The sequence below is a fragment of the Amblyraja radiata genome, chromosome 9 (assembly GCF_010909765.2).
Source record: "Amblyraja radiata isolate CabotCenter1 chromosome 9, sAmbRad1.1.pri, whole genome shotgun sequence".
In the NCBI taxonomy this organism is placed as follows: domain Eukaryota; kingdom Metazoa; phylum Chordata; class Chondrichthyes; order Rajiformes; family Rajidae; genus Amblyraja; species Amblyraja radiata.
The window spans coordinates 30,100,061-30,125,965 of NC_045964.1; the positions used below are offsets into that span (position 1 = coordinate 30,100,061).

The 25,905-nt window shown below is 41.6% G+C and overlaps 1 protein-coding gene across 4 annotated transcripts in view; it reads right to left on the minus strand.

Annotated features, from left to right (window-relative positions):
• The window catches only part of nova1 (NOVA alternative splicing regulator 1), a 246,843-nt gene that overhangs the window by 82,204 nt on the left and 138,734 nt on the right, over positions 1-25,905 (minus strand). The gene's annotated exons all lie outside the window — the stretch shown is intronic.

Sequence of the window (25,905 nt, forward strand, 5' to 3'; positions counted from 1 at the left end):
GAATGGAACATTATTTGTCTTGGGTGCTAGCAGAAGGTCACCTTCGATGTCTGAGTCTGAATCTACCATTAAGATTGCTTTCTTACATGCTTCTGTGGCTTGTTTCTGAGCAGACAGATTTTGTCTCTTTCCTTAATTTCAATAGTTTTGTTTAAATGAAGAACATTTAAAATCCATTTTGATATAAAAACTAAAGGTCTCATGGCCTTTATCATAAATGCCAATGCTCTCTATGGAGCCACATTTCGGCTGAGCAGTCACCCTGCAACATTTGCCCTGACGGCTTAAAGTTTAATACGCAACATTATCATCTACTGTCCTTGGATCTTGTGCTCCTGCTGTTTCAGTCGGCACATGCAAGTTCATGCGACTCATGTTGTGTTTTTACACTCACCCTAGCATAGAGTCACTTATTGCATTCAATGGCTTTTTAATAGTGGTAACACGGATCTATCAGAGAAGATTAAACTGCCTAGACTAACATATATGATCCTGTGTGTTCCATTGCATCATAGAGTAACATGTAGTGTGCAGTGTATTATGGAGGAAGAGAGAGTCAAAAAAGGTGTGTGTGATTATTTGAGGTTTCTTTCAGACTTTACATAATGATCAAATACGCCACAGAAAGACACAATGTGCTGGAGTAACACAACAGGTCAGGCAGCATCTCTGGAGAACATGGATTGGTGACGTTCCAGGTCGGAAACCTTCTTCAGACTGATTGCAAGTGAAGAAGGCAAAATGGTCTCTAGGAATGCTGCCTGACCCACTGTTATCCAGCATTTTGTGTCTTTCTTTGGTATAAACCAGCATTTGCAATCCTTGTTATTATATCATATATGCCATACTGTCATGTCACATCAATTTACATTGACTACAAGAGACAAATGTATTCAATCACTCAATTAAACTGCAAATTCCACCAATTCCAATCCTCGATAGAGGCGATTGCATCCTGAGCCACAAAACAGTGAAAGGTTACATCAAAACATAAAAGTTTCACACCTATGGTCACTTCATAATGACACTTGAAGTGGAAGCATACTTGGCGAGCATGACCCATCACAAGGTAGACAAATATGCCGGAGAAACTCGTCGGGTGCGGCTGCATCTATGGAGCGAAGGAAATAGGCAACGTTTCGGGCCGAAACCCTTCTTCAGACTGATGTAGGCTGGGTGGGGGGGGGGGGGGTGAGAAGATTAGAAGAGGAGGAGCCAGAGGGCTGAGGGAGAGATGAGAAGGGGAGGAGACAGTGAGGGCTACCTGAAGTTGGAGAAGTCAATGTTCATGCCGCTGGGGTATAAATTGCCCAAAATAAGAGGTGCTGCTCCTCCAATTTCCGGTGGGACTCACTCTGGCCATGGAGGAGGCCCAGGACAGAAAGGTCAGATTCGGAATGGGAGGGGGAGTTGAAGTGCTGAGCGACCGGGTGATCAGGTTGGACCTTGCGGACCGAGGCGGAGGTGTTCGACGAAGCAATCGCCAAGCGACCCATCACAAATTTGTTTTGTCTTGGTATTTCAGTCTTGGATTATTGTAAACTACAAATAGGTTCATTTAACTTGAGTTTTTGTTTTTCAACCATTATCACGATGTGTTGGCATCTTTCAAGAGAGCTGCCATCAGAGGAAGATCGGAAAGTCTTCAGTAATTTCAGCACACAATGGGACAGAGAGGATATTCTGATATACTAATGCACCAAGCAAAGATATTTATTAAAACATTTTGTAATGTTCCACAGTAGATTAAATCAGGACACTGAGTGACCTAAACAAGTGATCTCTGCTTGACTCTTAGTACTCACATATTGGAAATGACTAGCATTTTAAAATGCTTCACTTAAGTTTAAACCAAAATACTATTTTAGCATTAAATGTTTCTTTCCAAGTAATGTCAACTCTACTTTCTCTCATCATAAATCTTAACATCTTCTCAATAATTGCTCCTAATTATCTTTCCTGGTAATTAATTACATACATTCATCCACTTTCATATGATACACTGCTGTCCAAAATCTGTACTTATTCATAATTTTAAATTATAGCTTATAGCTTGAGGTTATTTTTCTGAAGCATTGGGCACATGTTGAAATCAAAAAGATTTTACCCTACTCTGGGCAAAAAACTGTGCATTTATCCGATCTATTCCTCTCATGATTTTGTACGCATCTATAACATCGTGCCTTATCCTCCTGCTCTCCAAGGAATAAAGTCCTAGCCTGCTCAACCTCTCCCTGTAGCTCAGGCCTTTGTGTCCTGGCAACATCCTTGTAAATCTCTGCACTCTTTCCAGCTCATCAACATCTTTCCTATAACATGGTGCCTAAAACGGAACACAACACTCTAAAATGTGGCCTCACCAACGTCACATAGAATTGCAACATGACCTCCCATCTTCTATATTCAATTCTCTAAAATGTATCAATATCTATATAATTAAAAGTCTCATCTTGACCACTTCCTGTCTGCCTGTGTGTTGATTTTAGAAAAAATGCTACCCTGTATCGCTGTGATTTTTGGCCATCTTACTCAGATTCCTACCCCTCTGAGCCAGCCCCAATGATTTTCCCCCATCGATAAAAAAGAAAAAAGTTATGAGTGTTTAAAAAACCTTGAGATCAGCTGATTGGTCCTCTTGCCTGTCAATCACCGCAATGAAGGTAACGCCCCTTCCGTGGGGGAAGGGGGGTGGGAGGGCAGGACTATAAAAATCCAGATGCCTGGATGTGAGTCAGTCACTCTGCAAGATCGCGAGGGAGAGGCCGCGACTGTCATTCTATGCTGTGAGTCAACAGAACTGTGAGTCTGCAATGTACTTGCAATAAATGATTTGTTAGCCCTTAATGACAATGCCATGAGTTGTTTGGCCTGCTGCCCTGCCTGTGCTTGAAACTGCAATGCTTTATTAGGTCCATTTGTGTTTGGAAGGAATAAATGCTTTATTAGGTCCAAATGTGTTTGGAAGGAATAAATGCTTTATTAGGTCCGACTGTGTTTGGAAGGAATAAATGCTTTATTAGGTCCGACTGTGTTTGGAAGGAATAAATGCTTTATTTGGTCTGACTGTGTTTAGTCCAAAAGTCCCGCTCATTTCGTGACTTCCGCTTAGTGGACAGGTCGCGCTGATTGCGTAATTTCCGGTGAGTGCAGAGGTTGCGCTGATTGCGTAATTTCCGGTAAGTGCAGAGGTCACGCTGATTGCGGAAGTTCCGCTGACTGCGGAAGTCCCACAGTGGAGAGGCCGCGCTCGGCCGTGTGAGTAGATTCAAGAAGGTTTACTGTCATATATATGGTGTGTGAATCAGTGTGTGTGAGTGTGTGTGTGTGAGTGTGAGTGTATATGTGAGTGTGTTAGTGTGTATGTGTGTGTGTGTGTGAGTCTGTGTGTGTGAGTGTATGTGTGTGTGTGTGTGTGTGTGTGTGTGCATGTGTGTGTGTGAGTGTGTGTGTGTGTGTCTGTCTGTGTGTGTGTGAGAGTGTATGTGTGTGTGCGTGAGTGTGAGTGTGTGTGTGAGTGTGTGTGTGTGCATGTGTGTATGTGTGTGTATGTGTGTGTGTGTGTGTGTGAGTGTATGTGTGTGAGTGTAAGTGTGTGTGTGAGTGTGTGCGAGTGTGTGTGTATGTGTGTGCATGTATGTATGTGTGTGTGAGTGTGTGTGTGAGTGTGTGTGAGTGTATGTATTAGTGTATGTGTGAGTATGTGAGTCTGTGTAAGTGAGTGAGTGTGTGTGAGTGTGTGTGTGTGAGTGAGTGTGTGTGAGTGAGTGTATGTGTGTGAGTGTGTGTGTGTGTGTGTGTGTGTGTGTGTGTGTGTGTGTGTGTGTGTGTGTGTGTGTGTGTGTGTGTGTGTGTGTGTGTGTGTGTGTGTGTGTGTGTGTGTGTGTGTGTGTGTGTGAGGTGGAGGGTGTGTGTGTAAGTGTGTGTGTGTGTGTGAATGTGTTTGTGTATATTGGAATTGGTGGAGAGGTGGAATATTGCGTTAGGGGACCAGCCCTCCCATGTGAAGCTGGGACCCAACGGGTCCCACTTAGTCTAGTTTATTGATAAAGTTACCTAGCGTGTCATTTTACCAGTAGCTTGGTCCGTATTTTACATTTTTCTCTTTCTTATTTCTGCTGTTCCTGTTCTCAGTGGTTGCTATAACAAGGGAACCTTCTATGTGTAAGAAAGAACCCCCTCCCCTGACATCAGTCTGAGGAAGGGTCTTGACCCGAAACGTTGACCATTCCTGTTCTCCAGAGATGCTGCCTCACCCGCTGAGTTACTCCAGCATTTTGTGTCTACCTAAGGGCACCTGCTACTTCCATGGATGGGGCTCAGGGGAGTCATCACAATGAAAATATTAATTGACGATTAAATGTGGATGGGAAGTGATATGGATTGATCAATGTAAATAACACAAACATTTTTCAGAAGGTCACCAGACAACCTATGAAAACAAAACCAAGGTCGGATTACATTTTCAGCTTTGAGTCTTGACTAAAAGCCCATCAAGGAGAGGAGAAGCAAAAGCAATTCTTGTGTGCCATTTTCTCCCATAGAAAAACAGCAGAATGCATTTTTGAATTTGAAATAATTAAAGATATAAATTATTAAAACAATTAAAATAATGGGTGGTTTAAAATGCATTAAGACAGATACCAATCAATGAAACCATTAAACGTTATCTTAAATAGACACAAAATGCTGGAGTAACTCAGCAGGACAGGCGGCATCTCTGGAGAGAAGGAATGGGTGATGTTTCGGGTCGAGCCCTCTTCAGACCAGTGAGGGGAAAGGGAAATGAAAGATATAGACAGTGATGTAGAGCGAAATAGAACAAATGAATGAAAGATATGCAAAAAAGTAATGATAAAGGTTTCCTTATTAAGGCCATTATTAACTGTTTACTAGGTGAGAACGGGAACCTGACATGACTTGGGTGGGGGAGGGATGGAGAGAGAGTGTGCAGAGGTTACTTGTAGTTTGAGAAATCAATATTCTTACCACTGGGTTGTTAGCTGCCCAAGTGAAATTTGAGATGCTGTTCCTCCAATTTGCGATTAGCCTCACTCTGACAATAGAGGAGGCCGAGGACAAAAAAATCATGTGGGAATAGGAAGGGGAATTAAAGGGTTTGGCAACTGGGAAATCAAGTCCAGGCAGAGGTGGACTGAGTGAAGGTGTTCAGCAAAACGATTGCCCAGTCTTCATTAGGTATATTAGATGTATAAGAATCCACATCTTGAGCAACGGATACAGTTGATGAGGTTGGAGGAGGTGCAAGTGAACCTCTGCCGAAACAGAAAGGACTGTCGGGGTTCCTGGATAGAGTTGAGGGAGGAGGCATAGGGACAGGTGTTGCATATTCTGTGGTTGCAGGGGAAGGTACCTGGGGAGGGGTTGGTTTGTGTGGGAAAGGATGAGTTAACCAGGGAGTTACAGAGGGAATGGTTTCTGCGGAAGGCGGAATGGGGTGGAGATGGGAAGATGTGACTTGTGGTGGGATCCTGTTGGAGGTTGTCAGGATTATGTGTTGTATGCGATGGCTGATGGGGTGAAAGATATGGACTAGGGGAACTCTATACCTGTTGCCACTAGGGGGAGCGAGGGTGGAGCTGTGGGGTATCGAGGATAAATGAGTGAGGGTCTCATCTATAATGTGAGAGGGGAACCCCCATTCCCTTAAGAATGAGAACATCTCAGATGTTCTGGTATTGAACACCTCATCTTGGGCACAGATGCGGCGTAGATGGAGGATTTGGTAGGGGTTAGAGTCTTTGCAGGAAGCAGGGTGGGAAGAAGTGCAGTCAAGATAGTTGTGGGAGTCAGTGGGTTTGTAATAGATGCCATTCGATAGTCTATCTCCTGTGATGGAGGCGGTGAGATCAAGACGTTTTTACAGTAATAAAAAGGAACCGCAGATGCTAGTTTATAACAAAGATAGACTCCAAATGCTGGAGTAACTTAGTGGGTCAGGCAGCATCTCTGGAGAAAATGGATAGATGATGCGTCCGGCCGGGACCTTCCTTCAGTCCGAGAATGCTGCCAGACCCGCAGAGTTACTAAGTTTATAAGTTTATACAGCATGAATAAATAAGTTTACAGCATGTATAAACTTATAATAATTAAATCCAAACTAAATAAATTGTTTTAAATAATTCTGGATCGAATTATACTAACATTCAGTTGTTTCTGAATGTTTTTCATCATGTTAACAAAAACACACTTGCTACTTGTGAATTATGATCAACTATGAAACACCCTATTTATAAATAGTTCTGCCTTTGCTGCCACTCAGAAACCTGTAAAAAGCTATCTGAAATTCAGGCTGTATGGTCGTGAGAGTTCTCCTATGGTCGTGAGAGGTCACTCGCGACATGTCGCCAGGGGTCGCCTGTATGGTCTTGAGAGGTCTCCTGTGGTCGTGAGAAGTCTCCAATGAGTCGTAGCGTCTTTATGGTCGCTGCTGAATTTTCAACATGTTGCAAATTTCAGCGACGTATGATGGGTGCCGGCAATCACCTTTGAAGGTCGCGTAAGTGGGACAGGCCTTTTAATTCTTGCTTTGTGTGTTAAATCGAACATCTGTTATTAGCAACATTCTGTGTTTACTCATGCCAGGCAAATATAAAAAGATCTTCCAGGTAAGAAAGGGAGATAAAAAATGCTGGAGAAACTCAGCGGGTGAGGCAGCATCTATGGGGAGAAGGAATTGGCGCCTCCTTCCATCCAAGTAAGAAAGTTGGGTACATCCTTTTATTTGTTAGACAGTAACAACAATTACTAAATTGAATACCAGATGGTTCAATAAAAAGATCAGCAACCCATAAACAGATAATGATAATGACTTACAAATAAAATACCCCTATTAATTGTAAGTGATTCCACAGCACGCAAACAATCTTATTGAGCAAAGTAATCACATCTGTTCAAGTTAGAGAAATGCAGATAATTGCACGAAGCAATGCTTAGTACCAAACAGAATCAATATTTCGGAAAAAGTTCTTAGTAGAAATCTCTCGGAAGGACCTGCAGATGCTGGTTTATACCAAAGATAGTTACAAAGTGCTGGAGTAACACAACAGGTCAGGCAGCATCTCTGTAGAAAAGGAAGTGACGTTCGAGTCAGAACCCTTCTTCAGACTAGAACTGAATATGTTCCTAATTTTAAGCATTTTACAGAAAGTAACAAGAAAAACAGAAAATTAAAGCTGATATAAAGCGGAGGAATGTGGAAAAGAAAATAATGAATATTTCAAAATCCATTCGCATGGAATGAAGTAAATGAAAGCCCACATTTCTGAAATTAATTTTGAGCCAGCAAAGATTTTGTTCACCAAAATCTATGACTTGGTATTCTTTTATTGGAAATTTAAATCATGGTCCATTCTACAGGGAAGAAGATTTGCAATAATTTTTTATACAAGTACAACGTAAATGTTGACGTTTACAATAAACCACTGACTCAGTGTCGATTATATCTGTGAAGACTCCAATTGTGCAATGCGGAGAGTGGAGGGCGTTTCTGATGGCTGCCTCTGGATTACTGGGTTTAACTATGCAGATGAAGTCACCAGCATATAAATTCATAAATTAAAGGAGCAGAATTAGGCCATTCAGCCCACCAAGTCTACTCCGCCATCCAATCATGGCTGATCTATCTTTCCATCTCAAACCCATTCTTCTGCCTTCTCCCCATAACCTTTGACACCCATACTAATCAAGAATATCAATTTCCGCTTTGAAAATACCCAATGGCTTGGCCTCCACAATTTTGTAACAAACTTCCCCCGTGCATTTCCTTTAATCTTCATCCCTCTCACCTCAAAGTTATGGCCTCCTGGGAAAAAGATTCTGACTGTCTATCATATCTATGCCTCTCACATACTTCTATCAGGTCTTCCCGCAAACTCCAACATTTCAGAGAAAACAATCCAAGTTTGTTCAACCTCTCCCTGTAGCTAATACCCCCTAATCCAGGTATCATTCTAGTGAACCTCCTTTGCATGCTTTCCAAAGCCTCCACATCCCTCCTGTAATGGGGCAACTAGAACTGTACACAATGCTCCAAATGTGGAGTCCTATAAAGCCCATGAAAGCGATGAGTTACTTTGTTTAATTTTGGGCGCTTCTTTAATGTTTATTGTTATTTGTCAGTGTTGTAACTGGTTTCCATGTGTTTAAACATATATTAATCTAATTTGAATTTTAATAATTTTAAGTGTTTCTAAATAATAGACACAGGAAAAGTGAAAATCTCTGACAGCTTGCACAGTTGGCAAAACAAGAGCATTGACAGCTGGTGAGTTTCCGAAACATTGAATTGGTGGAGTTTCATAACTCGCCACGGTTCTCGTTTAGCGAAACAAGGAACTGCCAAGTGTCAAGTGTCCAGTGAGTCTATTGTCATGTGTCCCTGATAGGACAATGAAATTCTTGCTTTGCTTCAGCACAACAGAACATAGTAGGCATTGACTACAAACAACTGCAGATGCTGTTTTACAAAAAAGACACAAAGTGCTGGAGTAACGCAGCTGGTCAGGTAGGATCTCTGGAGAACATGAATAGATGACCTTATGGGTGGGGATACTTCTTCAGATCTGAAACTTCACCTGTCCATCTTCTGCAGAGATGCTGCCTGGCCCGTTGAGTTACTCCAACAATTTGTGTCTTTTTTTTGTAAACCAACATCTGCAGTTCCTTGTTTCAAAATCAAAATAAGCCTTGTCGCTAAAATTGATTTGAGTAAGTAGTGACCCCTGGGCAAGAACTATGGGTGGCTGTCTCATGAGCAATATATCTGGGGCAATATAAATGGAGAGAGTGAATATGGAAACATACAAGAGCCTTCACTCACAGATATCACCCATAATGATGAATACAGTGGTCACACACAGGTGTAATGTTATCAAAAGATGAAACAAATTTCTCCAACATTTGCAGTTTTATGCTGTGTATGTGCAGCTCGTGTACAGAGAGTCATGTACACAGACTGTCTTGCACCATAAAATGACATTAATCGCAGGAGTAACTCAGCGAGTCAGGCAACATCCCCAGGGAACACGGATAAGTGACGTTGTCCTCCTGTGACGCTGCCTGATCCGCTGAGTTGCTCCATCACTTTGGGTCTTTTTTATTGTAAACCAGCATCTGCAGTTCCTTGCTTCTGTATTACAATCTGTTGGATCCTGTGTAAAGTTTTAAAACACTGCAATTGCAATTCCTTTGTCCTCCATTGGTGCTGAAATTCCCCACAGCAGAGGGAACAACAATTTAGTCATAAACTGATTGAACACCAATTTAATCCCATGTCCATTTTCAAATTCTTTCTTACTAAGACAAAACTGTAAATATAAACAATCAGTTATTTTAAATAGGCTGGAGACTGGTAATCAATGTAAAGGTGCACTTTCACCACTGCAAAGCAATATTCCACTTGAAGACAATCTCCATCAAGCTGAAGTTTCATTTAGAATAGAAAATAGCAAATAGAAGAGACAGCAAATTTGAGTGAATTAACAGGACCTTTACCGTATTTAAAGATAGGCTCTGTTGGGCAGCTATGTTTCTTACTGTGAGTAGATTTATCCAACACACTGAAGTATCTGCAGTTGTAGATTATCAAATGCAATTAATCACTTGTATTCTTCGCTTGACTGTACTTTCTTTACATTATCACAATTTTTTATTACATTTATTCAAATTTCTACATTTTTATACAATTCATTCATCTCGCTGGATGAAAAGATCACTCTTATACTATAGGCATTTTCCACTGTGAATAGGCAAACTATCTAACCACAGAAATATAATAACCTAGGGCCTTGGCATTAGAGTGAATCCAACAAATATGAGTATGTTACTTTATGAATATTCTTTAGAAAACATATATTTAGAATTTACTTTTAGACTTTAGAGATACAGCATGGAAACCTGCCCTTCGGTCCACTTGAGTCCACAGGGCCAGTGATCCCCTGTACACTAGCACTAGCCTACACACACTAGGAATAACTTACAATTTTACCAAAGCCAATTAACCTACAATCCTGCATGTCTTTGGAGTGTGGGAGGAAACCGCAGCACCCGGAGAAAACCCACGCAGTCACAGATTGAATGTAGAAACTCCGTACAGACAGACAGCACCCGTAGTCAGAATCGAACCTGTGTCTTTGCCGGTGTAAGACAATATCGCTGCACCACTGTGCCGGCCAAACTTTACCTATAAATCAGTATAATGCATTACATTATTACGTAATATTGAACCTTTCCATTGGATAAAATGGTACATGATTCGATAGCTTACAGTAATTTATCGCTGAAGCTTTCAATTATCCTTAGTTTCAATTATATTGGATTTCATTGCAAAAATAGAGGATATAAAGACACAATGGTATAGATATTTAATTTCACCACCTTAGTGACTAAATTTACAGGGTAGTTTATGATCTCCATCCGATTTTTGTTTCTTTGAAGTCAGTAAAAGTAAAATTGTGCAGAAACTATCAACAATGTTTCATCCATTCTGCTAATTTACCAATCAGATGACAGTTAAAAATCTATTTCTAGGCCATTTTACGATGATATGACCTGCAAAAAAAATGACGAGAACAAAGTATGTCTAACAATGTCTATGACACTAAATTACCCATTGTTCCGTTTAGTTCAGTCTAGTTTATTGTCACGTGTAGAGTTTTTGTTGCGTGCGAACCATTGTTAAGCCAATCAATGGCCGAAATTAACAGCAATGTAATTTTTTTCTGTATCATTGTATTTTGAATGATTGTATCCCTTACAAATACACAACAGGAATTAAGTTACAATTTTAGCAGGCAAGATGTCGACCAATTGCTAATCAAAGTGGGAACAAGAAAAGTATTTGTGTAAAATATTGTAAATCAATTAATTAGCACCTCATGAATCCATAATGACCTGAAGTGAAACTACTTGTGAAGCTTTAAGGGACAGCTGTGATACAACAATTTAATTAACTACAATGATTTACCACATCAGGGACCAAGAATTAGCACTTAATTTATTAAAAAATATATGAAATCCATCACTGCCCTGCATGTAGTTCACGCAAATTATTTCTAAGTTTCACAGTGAGGTTATTAACAAATTAAGGATGTCAAGTCCACACCACAGTACTTTGGCTTTTCTGCAAGTCACGTGTACCTCAAAGGTTATTACACACTGAACCAGTGAGGTTCAGCAGAAACAAAATGCAGTGACGTGGGTGAATGAGGGACAGGATATAACCTTGAATTAGCTGGACGGCCGATGTATACCGTATATCATATCCTGTGCACCATGGCAATCTTATGGGTTATGTGTGAAGGGAGTGTCATGTACTCAATTTATATTGTAAACTACATCACTGAGCCAGACTGTGAGAAACCATGCCTAGATGGTTGTGATGTATTTTTGGATGAGATGCAGTTCCTCAAGCTCATATTGTTTAGTTTGGTTTAGTTTCAAGATGCAGCGCGGAAACAAGTCCAATGGCCCACCGAGTCTGCGCCGATTCTTTGGAGTGTTGAAGAAAACTGGAGCACCCGGGCAAAACCCACACAAAACTAAACAGGCATTCGTTGGCAGGATTGAACCCGGGTCGCTGGCACTGTAAGGCAGCAACCCTACCACTGCGCCACCATGCCGCCCAATATTGAACTTCATTATAACAGTGTTCAAGGTATCAACCCTTTGGTCAGGAGCCCCCCTGACACCCCAGGAATGTCGATAGCCTGAAAGGAAAGTTAAAATTGTTGAGCATGTGAAAGCATGTAAGAAAGAGAAGTCCAGCATTTATTTGGAGCTAGGAATCCCTTTAATTCATGTTTATGGTTTTGAAATTAAGAATTCATACATTCCTCACACAAAAACATATTTGTAACAGGAGGGAATGTAAGATAAGCTAAAACTAAATCTGGGAAATGGTATCTTTAAAATAATGGCAATTAATTTATATTTAGATAAGGAGTTGGATCAATTTAGAAACAAGTTGTACTCCTCACAGGAGAGGTCAACACTTATATCAAACAGGAAGTAAGAAGTGGTACACATACCCCGGTATGCATTGATGGTGCCAAAGTAGAGATGGTTGATGGCTGATGGGAGTAAATATGGTTTATAGGAGTAAATATTACCAGAGACTTATCCTGGACCACCCATATCACAGTAATGGTTAAGAAAGCACACCAACACTGCTATTTCCTTGGAAGATTAGGAAGTCTGCAATGTCCCCAATAACCCTCAATAATTTGTTGTAAAAAGCATTTTGTCGGGATCATCACAGCATGGTTTGGGAACAGCTCCATCCAAGACTGCAAGAAATTGCAGAGAATTGTGGACACAGCCAAGACCATCACACAGACCAACCCCTCTTCCATTGACTTCATCTACACTTCACACTGCCTCGGCAAGGCCACCGGCATAATCAGCGACCAGTCTCACCGCGGTTACTCCTTCTTCTCCCATCTCCCATCAGGCAAGAGGTACAGAAGTGTGAAAATGAACAACTTCAGATTTAGGAACAGTTTCTTCCCGGCTGTCTTCAGGCAACTGAACCATTCTATCAACAACTAGAGAGCTGTCCAGAGCTACCATCTACCTCATTGGAGACCCTCAGACTCTCTTTAATCGGACGTTACCTTGCACTAAATGTTATTTCTTTGATCATATATATGTACACAATGGATGGCTTGATTGTAATTTTATTGTCTTCCCACTGACTGGTTAGCACGCAACACAAGCTCTACACAGTACCTTGGTATACGCGAGTCAACGTGACAATAAGCTAAACTAAACTGAGTGCGAGAAGTACTCAGAAGATCAGACAGCATCTACTGGGAGAAATAGAAAATTGGCAGTTCTGATAACAGGTCGTCAATCTCAGAGAAGTTAAAAATCAACCATACTTTAAGTTGCAGAGAAGAGGAAGGAATGGAGAGGACAGAGGAAATGTTTGTGATAAGATGGAGTCCGAGACAGCATGAGTGAGTGAGTTGATGGATAGCGGTGCTGGATGAGAGAGGGTGGTGAAGACTTGTTAGTCACGCGTCTGACAGAGATGTAAATTAAAGAGCGATGAATGAGAGATTTGAAGAAAAGAAATGCTCGAACTGACCAGCTCTGTGTTTCTCACATTTTCTGGTTTTATTCAGCTATTTCTGTGGCATCTGAAGAGAGAGGAGAACAGAGATATTACTGGAGGTTGACACCATTTTATCAGAACAGGCCAGTTCCAACACAAACTGGAAATGCTGGCAAGCCTCGAAGCAGCATTGATGTACAGAGGGATCTTGGGGTCCAAGTTCATGGTTCCCTTAACGTATTAACATAAGTTGATAAAATAGGCATACAGTATGCTTGCCTTCATTGATGGGAGCATCAAGTATAAGAGTCAGTCAACATGTTGCAGTTCTGTGAGACTGGTTAAGCCGCATTTAGAATATAGTCTGCAGTTCTAGCCGCCCCATTCATTACAGGATGTGGAGTATTTGGAGAGGGTGCAGAAGAGGGTTAGCAGAATGCTGCTGGGATTAGCAGATATTAGCTACAGTATAAAGAGAGTTTAGATAGATTAGGCTTGTTTCCTCTGGAGCGCTGGAGGATGAGGGGGAGACCTGATAGAAATATATAAAGTTATGACAGACATGCACAGGGTAGATAATCAGAACCTCTCGCCCAGAGCGGAAATGTCTGGAGAGGAGAGGCAGGACAAAGCATAGGTGAAGAGAGGCGAAGGGCGGGTTTATAGACAGATGTTGGACAAAAGCCAGAGATGAATAAAACACCTCACACCTTCTGTTTAACCATTAGAGCATTAAACAGTACAGCAACAGTCCTTCGACCCACCATGTCCACGAGGACTATGATGACAAGCTAAAGTAATTCAACTGTGTGCACATGGTTTGTATCTCTCTATTTCAGGTTTGTTCATGTGTCTGCTTAAATGCTTCTACCAGCTTCCCTGGCAGTGTGTTGCAGGCACCTACCAGTCTCTGTGTAAAAAGACTTACCTCACAAATCTCCTTTAAATTTTCTCCCTCTCACCTTAAACCTATGTTTTCTGCTGTATGATCTTTCCACCCTGGGAATAAGGCTCTGACTACTTACCCTAACAATGTCTCTGATAATGTAAGGTGCCTCAACTTCCAATTGGTGATCTTGTTCAGAGTACCATGGACCAAAGATCGTTGCTCTAGTATCTTTGCCATGGACTATTCTGAACCCTAGATCAAGAGAAACGTTGTGAGTCACAGTGTGGAGGGAAGTAAGAATGATCTCTGGTTTATGAGTATTGCAATGCACTGCGTTTTAGAATTAGATTTGCTAGAGGTGTAAAGGCAGATTAGACCCAAATCTCTTCAGTCAGCAATGTGATAAATTACATGAAAGTGAACTGTTTGCATAGATGAAGTGATTGAAATCAGGTGTCACCCACTAAATTTAAGAAAACAGGCAATGAAGTTTAAGTTGCTGGAATTTTAGTTATCTCAGAAATTGATCAAATTATGGAAACAGGAGTCAAGAGATGATTATGTGACTTGATTATGTGAGGTGGTAAATCCATAGAATACATTGCCACTGACGGCTGTGAAGGCCAAGTCATTGGGTATTTTTAAAGTGGAGATTGATAGGTTCTTGATTAGTAAGGGCGTCAAAGGTTACGGGGAGAAGGCAGGAGAATAGGGTTGAGAGGGAAAAATAGATCTGCCATGATCAAATGGCGGAGCAGACTCGATGGATCGAATGGCCTAATTCTGCTACTATGCCTCATGATCTTATGATCTCATGATTTATCTTCAGTTCTTCAGGAAACTATTCGACACATTTTTGAAAATTCTAGAGCCTGGGCATGAAGAGTGTTAGTGCATAAGTAAACAAAGTTAACAGGTTAGGGTGTTCTGCTTGAAAAATCTTTGACAAAACCATGGCTATAGTTCTTGTTGCCTTTCCCTTAAGGAATTGCTAATAAAGTGTAGATGACCGTTGAGAGAAATTAAGTCAGCGGAAAGACTACTCTTGAAAGACAATCCTTCTGTTTTGGATATGGATCACGTGCAGGCAGAGGAGATTAGTTTAACTTGGCATCATATTTGGCACAGACATTGTGGGCCTATGGGCCTGTTCCTGTGCTGTAATGCTCTATGTTTTAGGGAGAGCGTCAGAGGTTTCAATCACTCATGTTTTGAGCAACTGAAATATGCTAAATTTATGGATACACATGGTTTTAGTTTAGTTTTTTAGTTTTAGTGATGCGGCGTGGAAACAGGCCCTTCGGCCCACCAAATCTGTGCCGACCAGCAATCACCCATATATTCTACCTGTTCTAACCTACATACTAGGGACAATTTTACAGAAGCCAATTAACCTACAAATCTGCACTTCTTTGGGATGTGGGAGTAAACTGGAGCACCTAGATGAAACCCTCGCGGACACAGGGAGAATGTGCAAACTCCACACAGACAACACCCAAGGTCAGGATCGAACCTGGGTCTCTGGCGCTGTGAGGTAGCAATTCATGCCGCCCACTGGTTTGAAACACTGGCAAACACATCTGCTTTGATGAATTGCGGTTGACTAAGTATTTCCCTGTAAGCGTGCAAAATATATCAGTAATTATTTATGCATCATGAAGCTTTAGGGGAGCTAAGCAATACAAAAATTAGCTGCACTGCTCTGAAGAAAGGTAAAGTTCTCTTAAGGATTCAATGTCATCTTAGACTTTGGGCTACAGCTAGAAAATCCTTGAGGTTTCTTAATAGCAATTTACAATTATGTACTCAATCAAAAATGATATAATACAGATGCTGGAAATCTTAAATAAAACCAGAACATTTGAGAAATATTGAGCTGGTTAGGCAGCATCTGCAGAGAGAAGTTATTGATTCGGACAATTCTGGAAGAATTATTAACTTTTCTAGAACAATTTTCAAAAGTGATGACTGGTAGTGGATACTGAAATCAGTTTTGTTTAAATAAGGAAAGATAGTTAAGATCTTAAAAATACAGTTTAGTTTAGAGATACAGCATGGTAACAGGCCCTTCGATCCACACTGACCAGCGATCACCCGTACACTAGTTCTATCCTACTCACTAGGGACAATGTGTAGAAGCCAATTAACCTACAAACCTGCACGTCTTTGGAATATGGGAGGAAACTGGAGAACCTGGAGAAAACCCACTCGGTCACAGGGAGAACATGCAAACTCCACACAAACAGCACCCAGAATCGAAATCGAACCCTGTCTCTGGTGCTGGTCTACCGCTGCTCCACTGGGCTGCCCCAGTTGTCAATAAAATGCTTGGAAATCTTCAGCCTAGCGACTTTTGCAAAAGATGACACTTGGAAGGAATTAGAGGGCAAGGGAATATGGTGGGAAATGGTTCCAGATATTAGTTAGTTGGCCTTGTCATAGAGTGTCAGCCATCCAAACCTTCTTATGAGGTGATGGTTCTTACTCATGGCCATATATCAAGTACTCAACATTTAATCTTTTGATTGAAGAAGGTTTCAAGAATTGGTCAATACACGGATTTATTATGAGGCAGTGACTTGATAAAATTGGCATGTAAGCGCGGTTTACACTATGATCAATAGGGTCAGAGAGATGTACTTCAATTAATGTCTTTTTCAGAGTATTGCAGTGGCCAAAGGGCCAACACTTACTGCAGTAATCAGATCAAATATTAGGGTACAAACTAAGGAACAGCCGTTACCATGTCCTATAACAGGTGAAATAATATTAAAAGCAATCACAGAAGGCCTACAATCCTCAAATTCAACTCAAAATAAATAAAGTCGGAGATAGTCATTGAGTCATACAGCGTGGAAACAGGTCCATCGGCCCATCTTCCCCACATCGACCAACATGGCCCATTTACACTATTCCCATCTACCTGCATTCCACCCATATCTCTCTAAATCTTTAAGGGAGGCACGATGGCGCAGCGGTAGAGTTGCTTCTTTACAGCGCAAGTAGACTCGGGTTTGATCCTGACTACGGGTGCTGTCAGTATGGAGTTTGTACATTCTCCCTGTGACAGCATGGGTTTTCTCCCAGATCTTCGGTTTCCTCCTACATACCAAGGACGTACAGGTTTGTATGTTAATTGGTTTGGTATAAATGTAAACTAGAGTGTGTAGGATAATGTTAATGTGCGGGGATCGCTGGTCGGTGCGGTCTTGATGGGCTGAAGGGCCTGTTTACACGCTGTATCTCTAAACTAAACTAAACCTATTCTCTCCATGTACCTGTCTAAATGTTCCTTCAACATTGCATCGCAGCTGAAAAGTGGTAGTAAATCTTTAGAACATACAAAATATAGAGACATGTTGCGAAAACACAAGATTACAAAGCTTGTCTATAACAGCATAAGAAAGGCCAAATTAGAAATGCTTAGAAGGACAATAGTTGTAATGAAAGCAAGCGAAAGGCTCAGAGCATGAAGAAGTCGGGCAGTATAAGACTAAACTGTTCCATTTTCTCTTCATGGTAATAACCGTGGAAGCAATTATTATTGTGTAATCCAATTTCAATATTTCCTTGGCCATTCCTTTTAACATGCTACCCTTTTCAATGTAGCTGCTGGATATAGTTCAGCCCTCCATCACATTCATTCTATCTCCGTGGAGAGAGAGATTATCGCATCAGATCATTACGGAAAAATCCTTCAACAATTTCCTGGATTCTAGTCAAAAATCATGAAACCAGACATTTAAAATGTTAAATGCAGACATGTTTGTATTTTTAGAGTAAACATGCCTGGCTTAATTTTTGGAAACAAAATTACATTCTTACTTGAAAGAAAATACCATCTGACAGGTTAGGGCATCTAATTAAGTTTCTGTTAAAATATATGACATGAAGATAACTTGTCAGATTTTTCATTTTCCAATGCTACCTTCCAAGAAGAGTTAAAAATAAATAAAAACATGTTTAATTTATATTTATTGACGGTATTTCCAGATGTAATATTTGGCACAATTCATGCAAAAGTGATAATGAAAACCTAACAAATGGTTCAAATTACTGGAGAGCTAAACATAGTCTCTTGGTAAATGAACTGTTTATAAGCACTGATTAGAGCAAGCGTGGTTGTAAAAACATCCAAGTAAAGCAAGCCGTCTACACAATAGCTCATCTGAAGTTAACAAAATATCAGCACTTGAACAGTAGAACCACAATTCATTTCTGTATTCACACTGTGTTAACAAATTAGCCAAAATGGCAGAAGAAAGTTCACGCATTATCTTGAGAAAAGGATTTACTGAGTCCTTTACCTTCGTCCCCTTCCCATATCCTTCATAATCCAATTACTTGCCTGCAAAGAACTGCGAGTTACTTGGAAGTAGCACTGGAAAATCCCTACACAGTTGGTAAGTGACGAGGCGAGGACATTCACTGATCTTACATAATACTAACAGTATAATACAGATAACACAAAATGATGGAGTAACTCAGTGGGTCAGGTATCATTTCTGAAGAAAAAGCGTAGGTGCCGTTTCACATTAAGACCCTCCTTCAGTCTGAAACATACATTCAGAGTTTGTATGTTTAATTTAGTTTGGTGATACAGCTTGGAAATAGGTCCGAGTCTGCGCCAACCAGTGATCACCCATACACAAGTTCTATCCTGCACACTTAGGGTGGCACGGCGGCACAGCGGTAGAGTTGCTGCCTTACAGTGCCCGAGACCTGAGTTTGATCATGACTACGGGTGCTGTCTTCATAGAGTTTGTATGTTCTCCCTGTGGCCGCGTGGGTTTGCCCCAGATACTCCGATTTCCTCCCACACTTCAAAGAAGTACCAGTTTGTAGGTTAATTGGCTTTGGTAAGAAATTGTAAATTCAACCCAGTGTGTAGGATAGGTTTTGTGTACGGGGTGATTGCTGGTTGGCACGGACACGGTGGGCCAAAGGGCCTGCTTGCTGCTGTATTTCTAAACTAAACACTGGTTTAGTTTGTGACAAGCTTTTGTTGCATGCTCACTAGTCAGCAGACTCTGAAACATAGAAACATAGAAACATAGAAATTAGGTGCAGGAGTAGGCCATTCGGCCCTTCGAGCCTGCACCGCCATTCAATATGATCATGGCTGATCATCCAACTCAGTATCCCGTACCTGCCTTCTCTCCATACCCTCTGATCCCCTTAGCCACAAGGGCCACATCTAACTCCCTCTTAAATATAGCCAATGAACTGGCCTCGACTACCCTCTGTGGCAGAGAGTTCCAGAGATTCACCACTCTCTGTGTGAAAAAAGTTCTTCTCATCTCGGTTTTAAAGGATTTCCCCTTTATCCTTAAGCTGTGACCCCTTGTCCTGGACTTCCCCAACATCGGGAGCAATCTTCATGCATCTAGCCTGTCCAACCCCTTAAGAATTTTGTAAGTTTCTATAAGATCCCCTCTCAATCTCCTAAATTCTAGAGAGTATAAACCAAGTCTATCCAGTCTTTCTTCATAAGACAGTCCTGACATCCCAGGAATCAGTCTGGTGAACCTTCTCTGCACTCCCTCTATGGCAATAATGTCCTTCCTCAGATTTGGAGACCAAAACTGTACGCAATACTCCAGGTGTGGTCTCACCAAGACCCTGTACAACTGCAGTAGAACCTCCCTGCTCCTATACTCAAATCCTTTTGCTATGAAAGCTAACATACCATTCGCTTTCTTCACTGCCTGCTGCACCTGCATGCCTACTTTCAATGACTGGTGTACCATGACACCCAGGTCTCGCTGCATCTCCCCTTTTCCTAGTCGGCCACCATTTAGATAATAGTCTGCTTTCCTGTTTTTGCCACCAAAATGGATAACCTCACATTTATCCACATTATATTGCATCTGCCAAACATTTGCCCACTCACCCAGCCTATCCAAGTCACCTTGCACTCTCCTAGCATCCTCCTCACAGCTAACCCTGCCCCCCAGCTTAGTGTCATCCGCAAACTTGGAGATATTGCCTTCAATTCCCTCATCCAGATCATTAATATATATTGTAAATAGCTGGGGTCCCAGCACTGAGCCTTGCGGTACCCCACTAGTCACTGCCTGCCATTGTGAAAAGGACCCGTTTACTCCTACTCTTTGCTTCCTGTTTGCCAGCCAGTTCTCTATCCACATCAATATTGAACCCCCAATGCCGTGTGCTTTAGGTTTGTATACTAATCTCTTATGTGGGACCTTGTCAAAAGCCTTCTGGAAGTCCAGATACACCACATCCACTGGTTCTCCCCTATCCACGCTACTAGTTACATCCTCGAAGAATTCTATAAGATTCGTCAGACATGATTTACCTTTTGTAAATCCATGCTGACTTTGTCCAATGATTTCACCACTTTCCAAATGTGCTGCTATCCCATCTTTAATAACTGACTCTAGCAGTTTCCCCACTACCGATGTTAGACTAACTGGTCTGTAATTCCCCGTTTTCTCTCTCCCTCCCTTCTTAAAAAGTGGGGTTACGTTTGCTACCCGCCAATCCTCAGGAACTACTCCAGAATCTAAAGAGTTTTGAAAGATTATTACTAATGCATCCACTATTTCTGGAGCTACTTCCTTAAGTACTCTGGGATGCAGCCTATCTGGCCCTGGGGATTTATCGGCCTTTAATCCATTCAATTTACCCAACACCACTTCCCGGCTAACCTGGATTTCACTCAATTCCTCCAACTCCTTTGACCCACGGTCCCCTGCTATTTCCAGCAGATTATTTATGTCTTCCTTAGTGAAGACGGAACCAAAGTAGTTATTCAATTGGTCCGCCATTCTGAAGAAGGGTGTTGACCCGAAACGTCAACCATTCCTTCTCTCCAGAGATGCTGCCCGTCCCGCTGAGTTACTCCAGCTTTTTGTGTCTATCTTCAGAAAAAAGACTATATCTGATTACAGTCGAGCCATCCATTGTGTACAGATAAATGATAAAGGGAATCACATTTAATGCAAAATAAAGTCCAGTAAATCCGATTGGAGATAGTCCGAGGGTCTCCAATGAGATAGATAGTAGCTTGGGAACGCTCTCTAGTTGTTGATAGGATGGTTCAGTAGAGACAATTTACAGAATCCAATTAACCTACAAACCTCCTTGGGATGTGGGAGGAAAACGGAGCTCCCAGAGAAAACCCACGTGGTCACAGGGAGAATGTGAAAACTCTGCTCAGACAGACAGGATCTAACCCGGGTCTCTGGTGCTGTGAGGCAGCTGCTACACTGCAGCACCACTCTGCTGCCAAATTGACTTGATAAGGAGTTCTTACTCTGCAGGATTTAAGAAGGGATCCTAATAATTATTCAGGTTGCTGCTGCTTTTAAAAAAAACTGCTGAAACAATGGCTTCAACTTTATCAGCAGATGTTCGATAAAAACAATGTTTGGAACCATTGATATTATCTCATACTCATTAGTCAGCTCACACTCTGCTTGCTCCTGCAGAATCTTTAAATGGCACCGATTCTCAGCCTCATCAGTTGGCTGTTAAAATCATTGCATATGTGAGGACATGAATACAAATTGAGAGAACTGCAGTACTTGCTGCACTTCGGTGGTTGTTCATCTGACGTAATGTGCTACTGCAGACAAAGCGATTCTAATAGAAAGGAAACTTCCAAGATAACACGCCATAATAGTTTTATCCTCAAATGATCACTCTGTTAATGGTGTCAATATTTGTATCAGATTGACACATCCTACACTTTTTGCTTGATTTACCAACATGACAGTGCATCTCAATATAACTTAGTGAACGCGCGATGCTTTGAGATGCTGCCAAGATATATAACAACAGCTATTTCATACAGAGGGTGATGGGTGTATGGAACGAGCTGCCAGAGGAGGTAGTTGAGGCAGGTACAGTCACAATTTAAAAAAAACATTTGGACAGGTACATGGATAGTATAGAATAAAGGAGGTTCCCGTTGGGGGTCGGCAAGAATGAGGGGGGGATCCAGCGGGGGGGGGGGGGGGGTCCTGCCGAGAACAAAGGGGGGGGGGGGGGGGGGGGGGGGGGGGGACCCGGCCACTGAAATTGTAGGAGAAGATAAGACTGTTCGTTTAACTATTTGTAACTTTGTCGGCGGCAGAAATGTGGCGACTCTTTGTGTACTGCCTAGGTGAGGCCTGCTGTATGATTGTACTGGATTGTTTGCAAAAATAAAGAATTTCACCGTACCGAGATACATGTGACAATAAAGTATTATTAAATCATTGTTTAGAGGGATATGGGCCAAAAGCAGGCAGGTAGGAGTAGTGTAGTTGGTGCATGTTGGTCGGCATGGGGAAGTTGGGCCGAAGGGCATGCTTTCACGGTGAATGATTCTATGAGTATGGCAGGATTTGCAATTTCCCAATGACATTTCTCTTAACCAAAAACACCTTTGTGCTGTTATCAGTGCTTAGAACAAGAATGATTGTAAAAATATCTAAGTATCGCAAGACATCTACAAAGTAACTCCTCTGAACTTAGCAAAGACCAGTAACATACTGAAGTGTTTTCTAAAGGTGGCTAGGATAACTACACAAAGAATTATGGATTGCAATTTCCAATCATCGTGGTCCTCTGGAAGCTGGATGATGCTCCCAGGAGATGGATAACAGTGGTTTCCTTAAGCAATGTATTTTGAGAATTGTTCCACAAATTTTCACAGAGTCCATTCAATAGCTGACATAGGCACAAAGTGCTGGAGTAACTCAGTGGGTCAGGCCGCATCTCTGGAGAAAAAAGATAGGTGACATTTCGGTTCGGGAGCCTTCAGGGTCGAAAGAAGGGTCCCGTCTCAAAACGTCACCTGCAGTCTGAGGAAGAGTCCCGACCTGAAACTTCATCTATTCCTTTCCTCCAGAGATGCTGCCTGGCCCGCTGAGTTACTCCAGCACTTTGTGTCTTTCTCTGGTATAAACCAACACCTGCAGTTCTTTGTTTTTCCATTCAATAGCTCTTGGTTTTGCGACAGAAACATTAGAGATTTTGCTGGAATGACAGTCGTTCTATGTTGATGGCTTTGGAATAAAATGCAGCCTCATTCACAGCGATATTGCTACCTTTACCTCAAAATAAATGTTCTGAATTAATTTACATTTGTCACCAAACTATCCTTGAGTGGGGGCTGCAGATCTGGAGGTCTCAGCAAAGTGCACATCGTGAATCCAGCTAAAATTAAGTGTTTTGGAAGGAACTGCAGATTTTGGTTTATACCGTAAACACAAATTGCTGGAGTAACTCAGTGGGTCAGGCAGCATCTCTGGAGAAAAAGGATGGATGACATTTCAGCTCAAAGCCTTCTTCCATAAAATTAAGTGATTGTAGTACATTGGAAAGGTATTGCCTTTCTGAATTCCATCACATGATAGGGCTGTATCATTGTTTCAGGTAATGAAGTGCCGATTCTATTTGTCTTTGAGATAATTGCTTCACTTCAAAGGAGTGAAACACGATGGGTAGACAAAACAAGAAAGGACTGAGAAACTGTTACTGATTTAAAAAAAAAATATTTTAACTTTTGGCATTTCGTACACTGCCATCCTTCACCAAGAGATAAGGCAAGACATTTGCCCTCAGGATTCCGTACGTATCACAACTAAAGGCCAAGAGTATCTTTCATACAGACTTTCCCATACTCCCCATGGCCTTTGGAGTGCTATTGATGTGAAACATTCCCTCTGGAGAATTGCAAGCACACAGCAATGTTAAATGCACTGCATTTTAATGCCCAGCATGCCGTATTGCTTAAATTAACCACATATTCAATTTGAGTAATCCCATTGAAAAGCTTCACTATTGATTCTGGTTCACAATTATAGTGATTCAGGTCCTCCCTTGGACACATTCCAAATCACTGGAGAAGCTTTTGCCAAAGTTTTTGGTACAAATTAGTTGAAGTTTATTTGATAACTGGTGTTAATGGTTCTGTGTAACATCTTGCAATGGAAAGTTGGCAACCATCATCTTGATATTATGTAACCCATAACCTTGAAGGTGAAGTTACTTTTAGATCATATTGTAACAAGAGTTGTTGCATATAGTATAAAGGGCCTGTCCCACTTGGGCGACCTAATCCGTGAGTTCTGGCGAGTTTGCCCTCGACTCATACTCGCAGCATGGTCAACACAAGGTCGGCGGAGGTCTTCGTAACTCTCCTTCATGGTGGTCTCCGCGTACTCGAGGCCTCAGCTAGGTCACAGCGTTTTTTTCCAATATGTTGAAAAATGCCTACGAGTAAAAATAGGTCGCCATGGAAAAAATCGATACTTTTTTAACATAGGTTTAGTCGCAGTAGGTCATAGTAAGTCGGCATGTTGGTCGTAGGTAATCGAGGGTAGTCGAAGGTAGTCATAGATAGTCTTCATCATAGTCGAAGGGGGGTCGAAGGAGATCGAAGGAAGTCGTCTTCACTCTCCATTATTCGGTATCCAATTTTCCCGAAGTTAATCGTAGCTAGTCGTAGCTAGTCGAAGCTGGTCTTCAACATAGGCGAAGGAAGTCGAAGGAGGTCTTCAATATGTCATTTTTTCAAACTCTTCTAAAAGCTCCAATTAGGTCGCCCAAGTGGGACAGCCCTTTAAGTTCATAAGTTATAGGAGCAGATTTAGGTCTGTTTGGGCCACTATTCAATCATGGGTGATCTATCTTTCCCTTAATCTCATTCTCCTGCCTTCTCCCCCCAACCCCTGACACCTGTACTAATCAAATTAATATTAATGAAAATCAGTTGTATTTGTTTAGTTTAGTTTGGTTCAGAGATACAGTGTGGAACTAGGTCATTCTGCCCACCGTCAGAGCCAACCAACAATCGCAAGTACACTAGTTCTATCCTACTCACTCGAGACCATTTACAGAAGTCAATTACCTTACAAACCTGCATGTCTTTAGAATGAGGGAGGAAACCGGAGCGCCCAGAGAAAACCCACATGGTCACGGAGAGAACGTACAAACCGCATACAGACAGCACTCGTGGTCAGGATCAAACCCTGGTCTCAAGCGGTATAAGGCAACTATTCTACCACTACTCCACTGTGCCAACCTGATTGCTACAAGAGTTTGTATTGATTTGAATTCTTATACTAATCTATTAAGCTCCCGGAGATGCAAAATACATATTAGATTATCAAAGAATCGCCTGTTCTTTTTCTCCAGAGATGCTGTCTGACCCGCTGAATTACTCCAGCTTTTTGGGTCTATCTTCAGTGGAAATTTCAAGGTGGGTGAAGCCTATTCTCCCGAGTGAAGTTCAGGATTCCCACATTAAAGATACTAGCCCCAAAATGTTGTAATAGTCATACAGCTTGGAAACAGGCCCTTTGGCCCAATATGTCCATGCCGACCAACATGCCCCATCTACACTAGTCCCACCTGCTTGTGTTTGGCCCATATCCCTCTGAACCTATCCCATTCATACATGTCCAGTCTAAAGTCCACGTATTGGAAGTCCAGGTAAGCCCCAGGCTGCTACAGGCTCGGACCTGACATTTAAATTATTTCATTGTTTTCACGTGTTTACGTGATTTTTTAATGTGCTAATTGGATATTTGATTTTAGTTTGTGACAGCATTAACATTCATCAATATCTGATGACATGGTTTCAGCAATTGTTAAAACCTTCTCCAACATAATGTCCTTACATGACACGAGACTCACAGCCACAAACACACAGTCCTGCCAAATTGGATCGGGATGGCATAAGGTGGCGAGGCAGATCCAGTAAATGAAAGACTTCATTTATTATGTCTCAGTAGCTAGTGCTGTTGGCACAGTGTTAGTACAACATTCACACCTAATTATTAGACTTTACTTCAGACTTTAGAGATCTTGTTCTTCTACTTGCGTATGGCGTGAACAGCCTAAAGTTGCAGGACAATTTGTTCTATTTGATCTTATTTGATTGTGCACGCCAGGTTGATTGCATTCGTTGAAACAGGGCGGA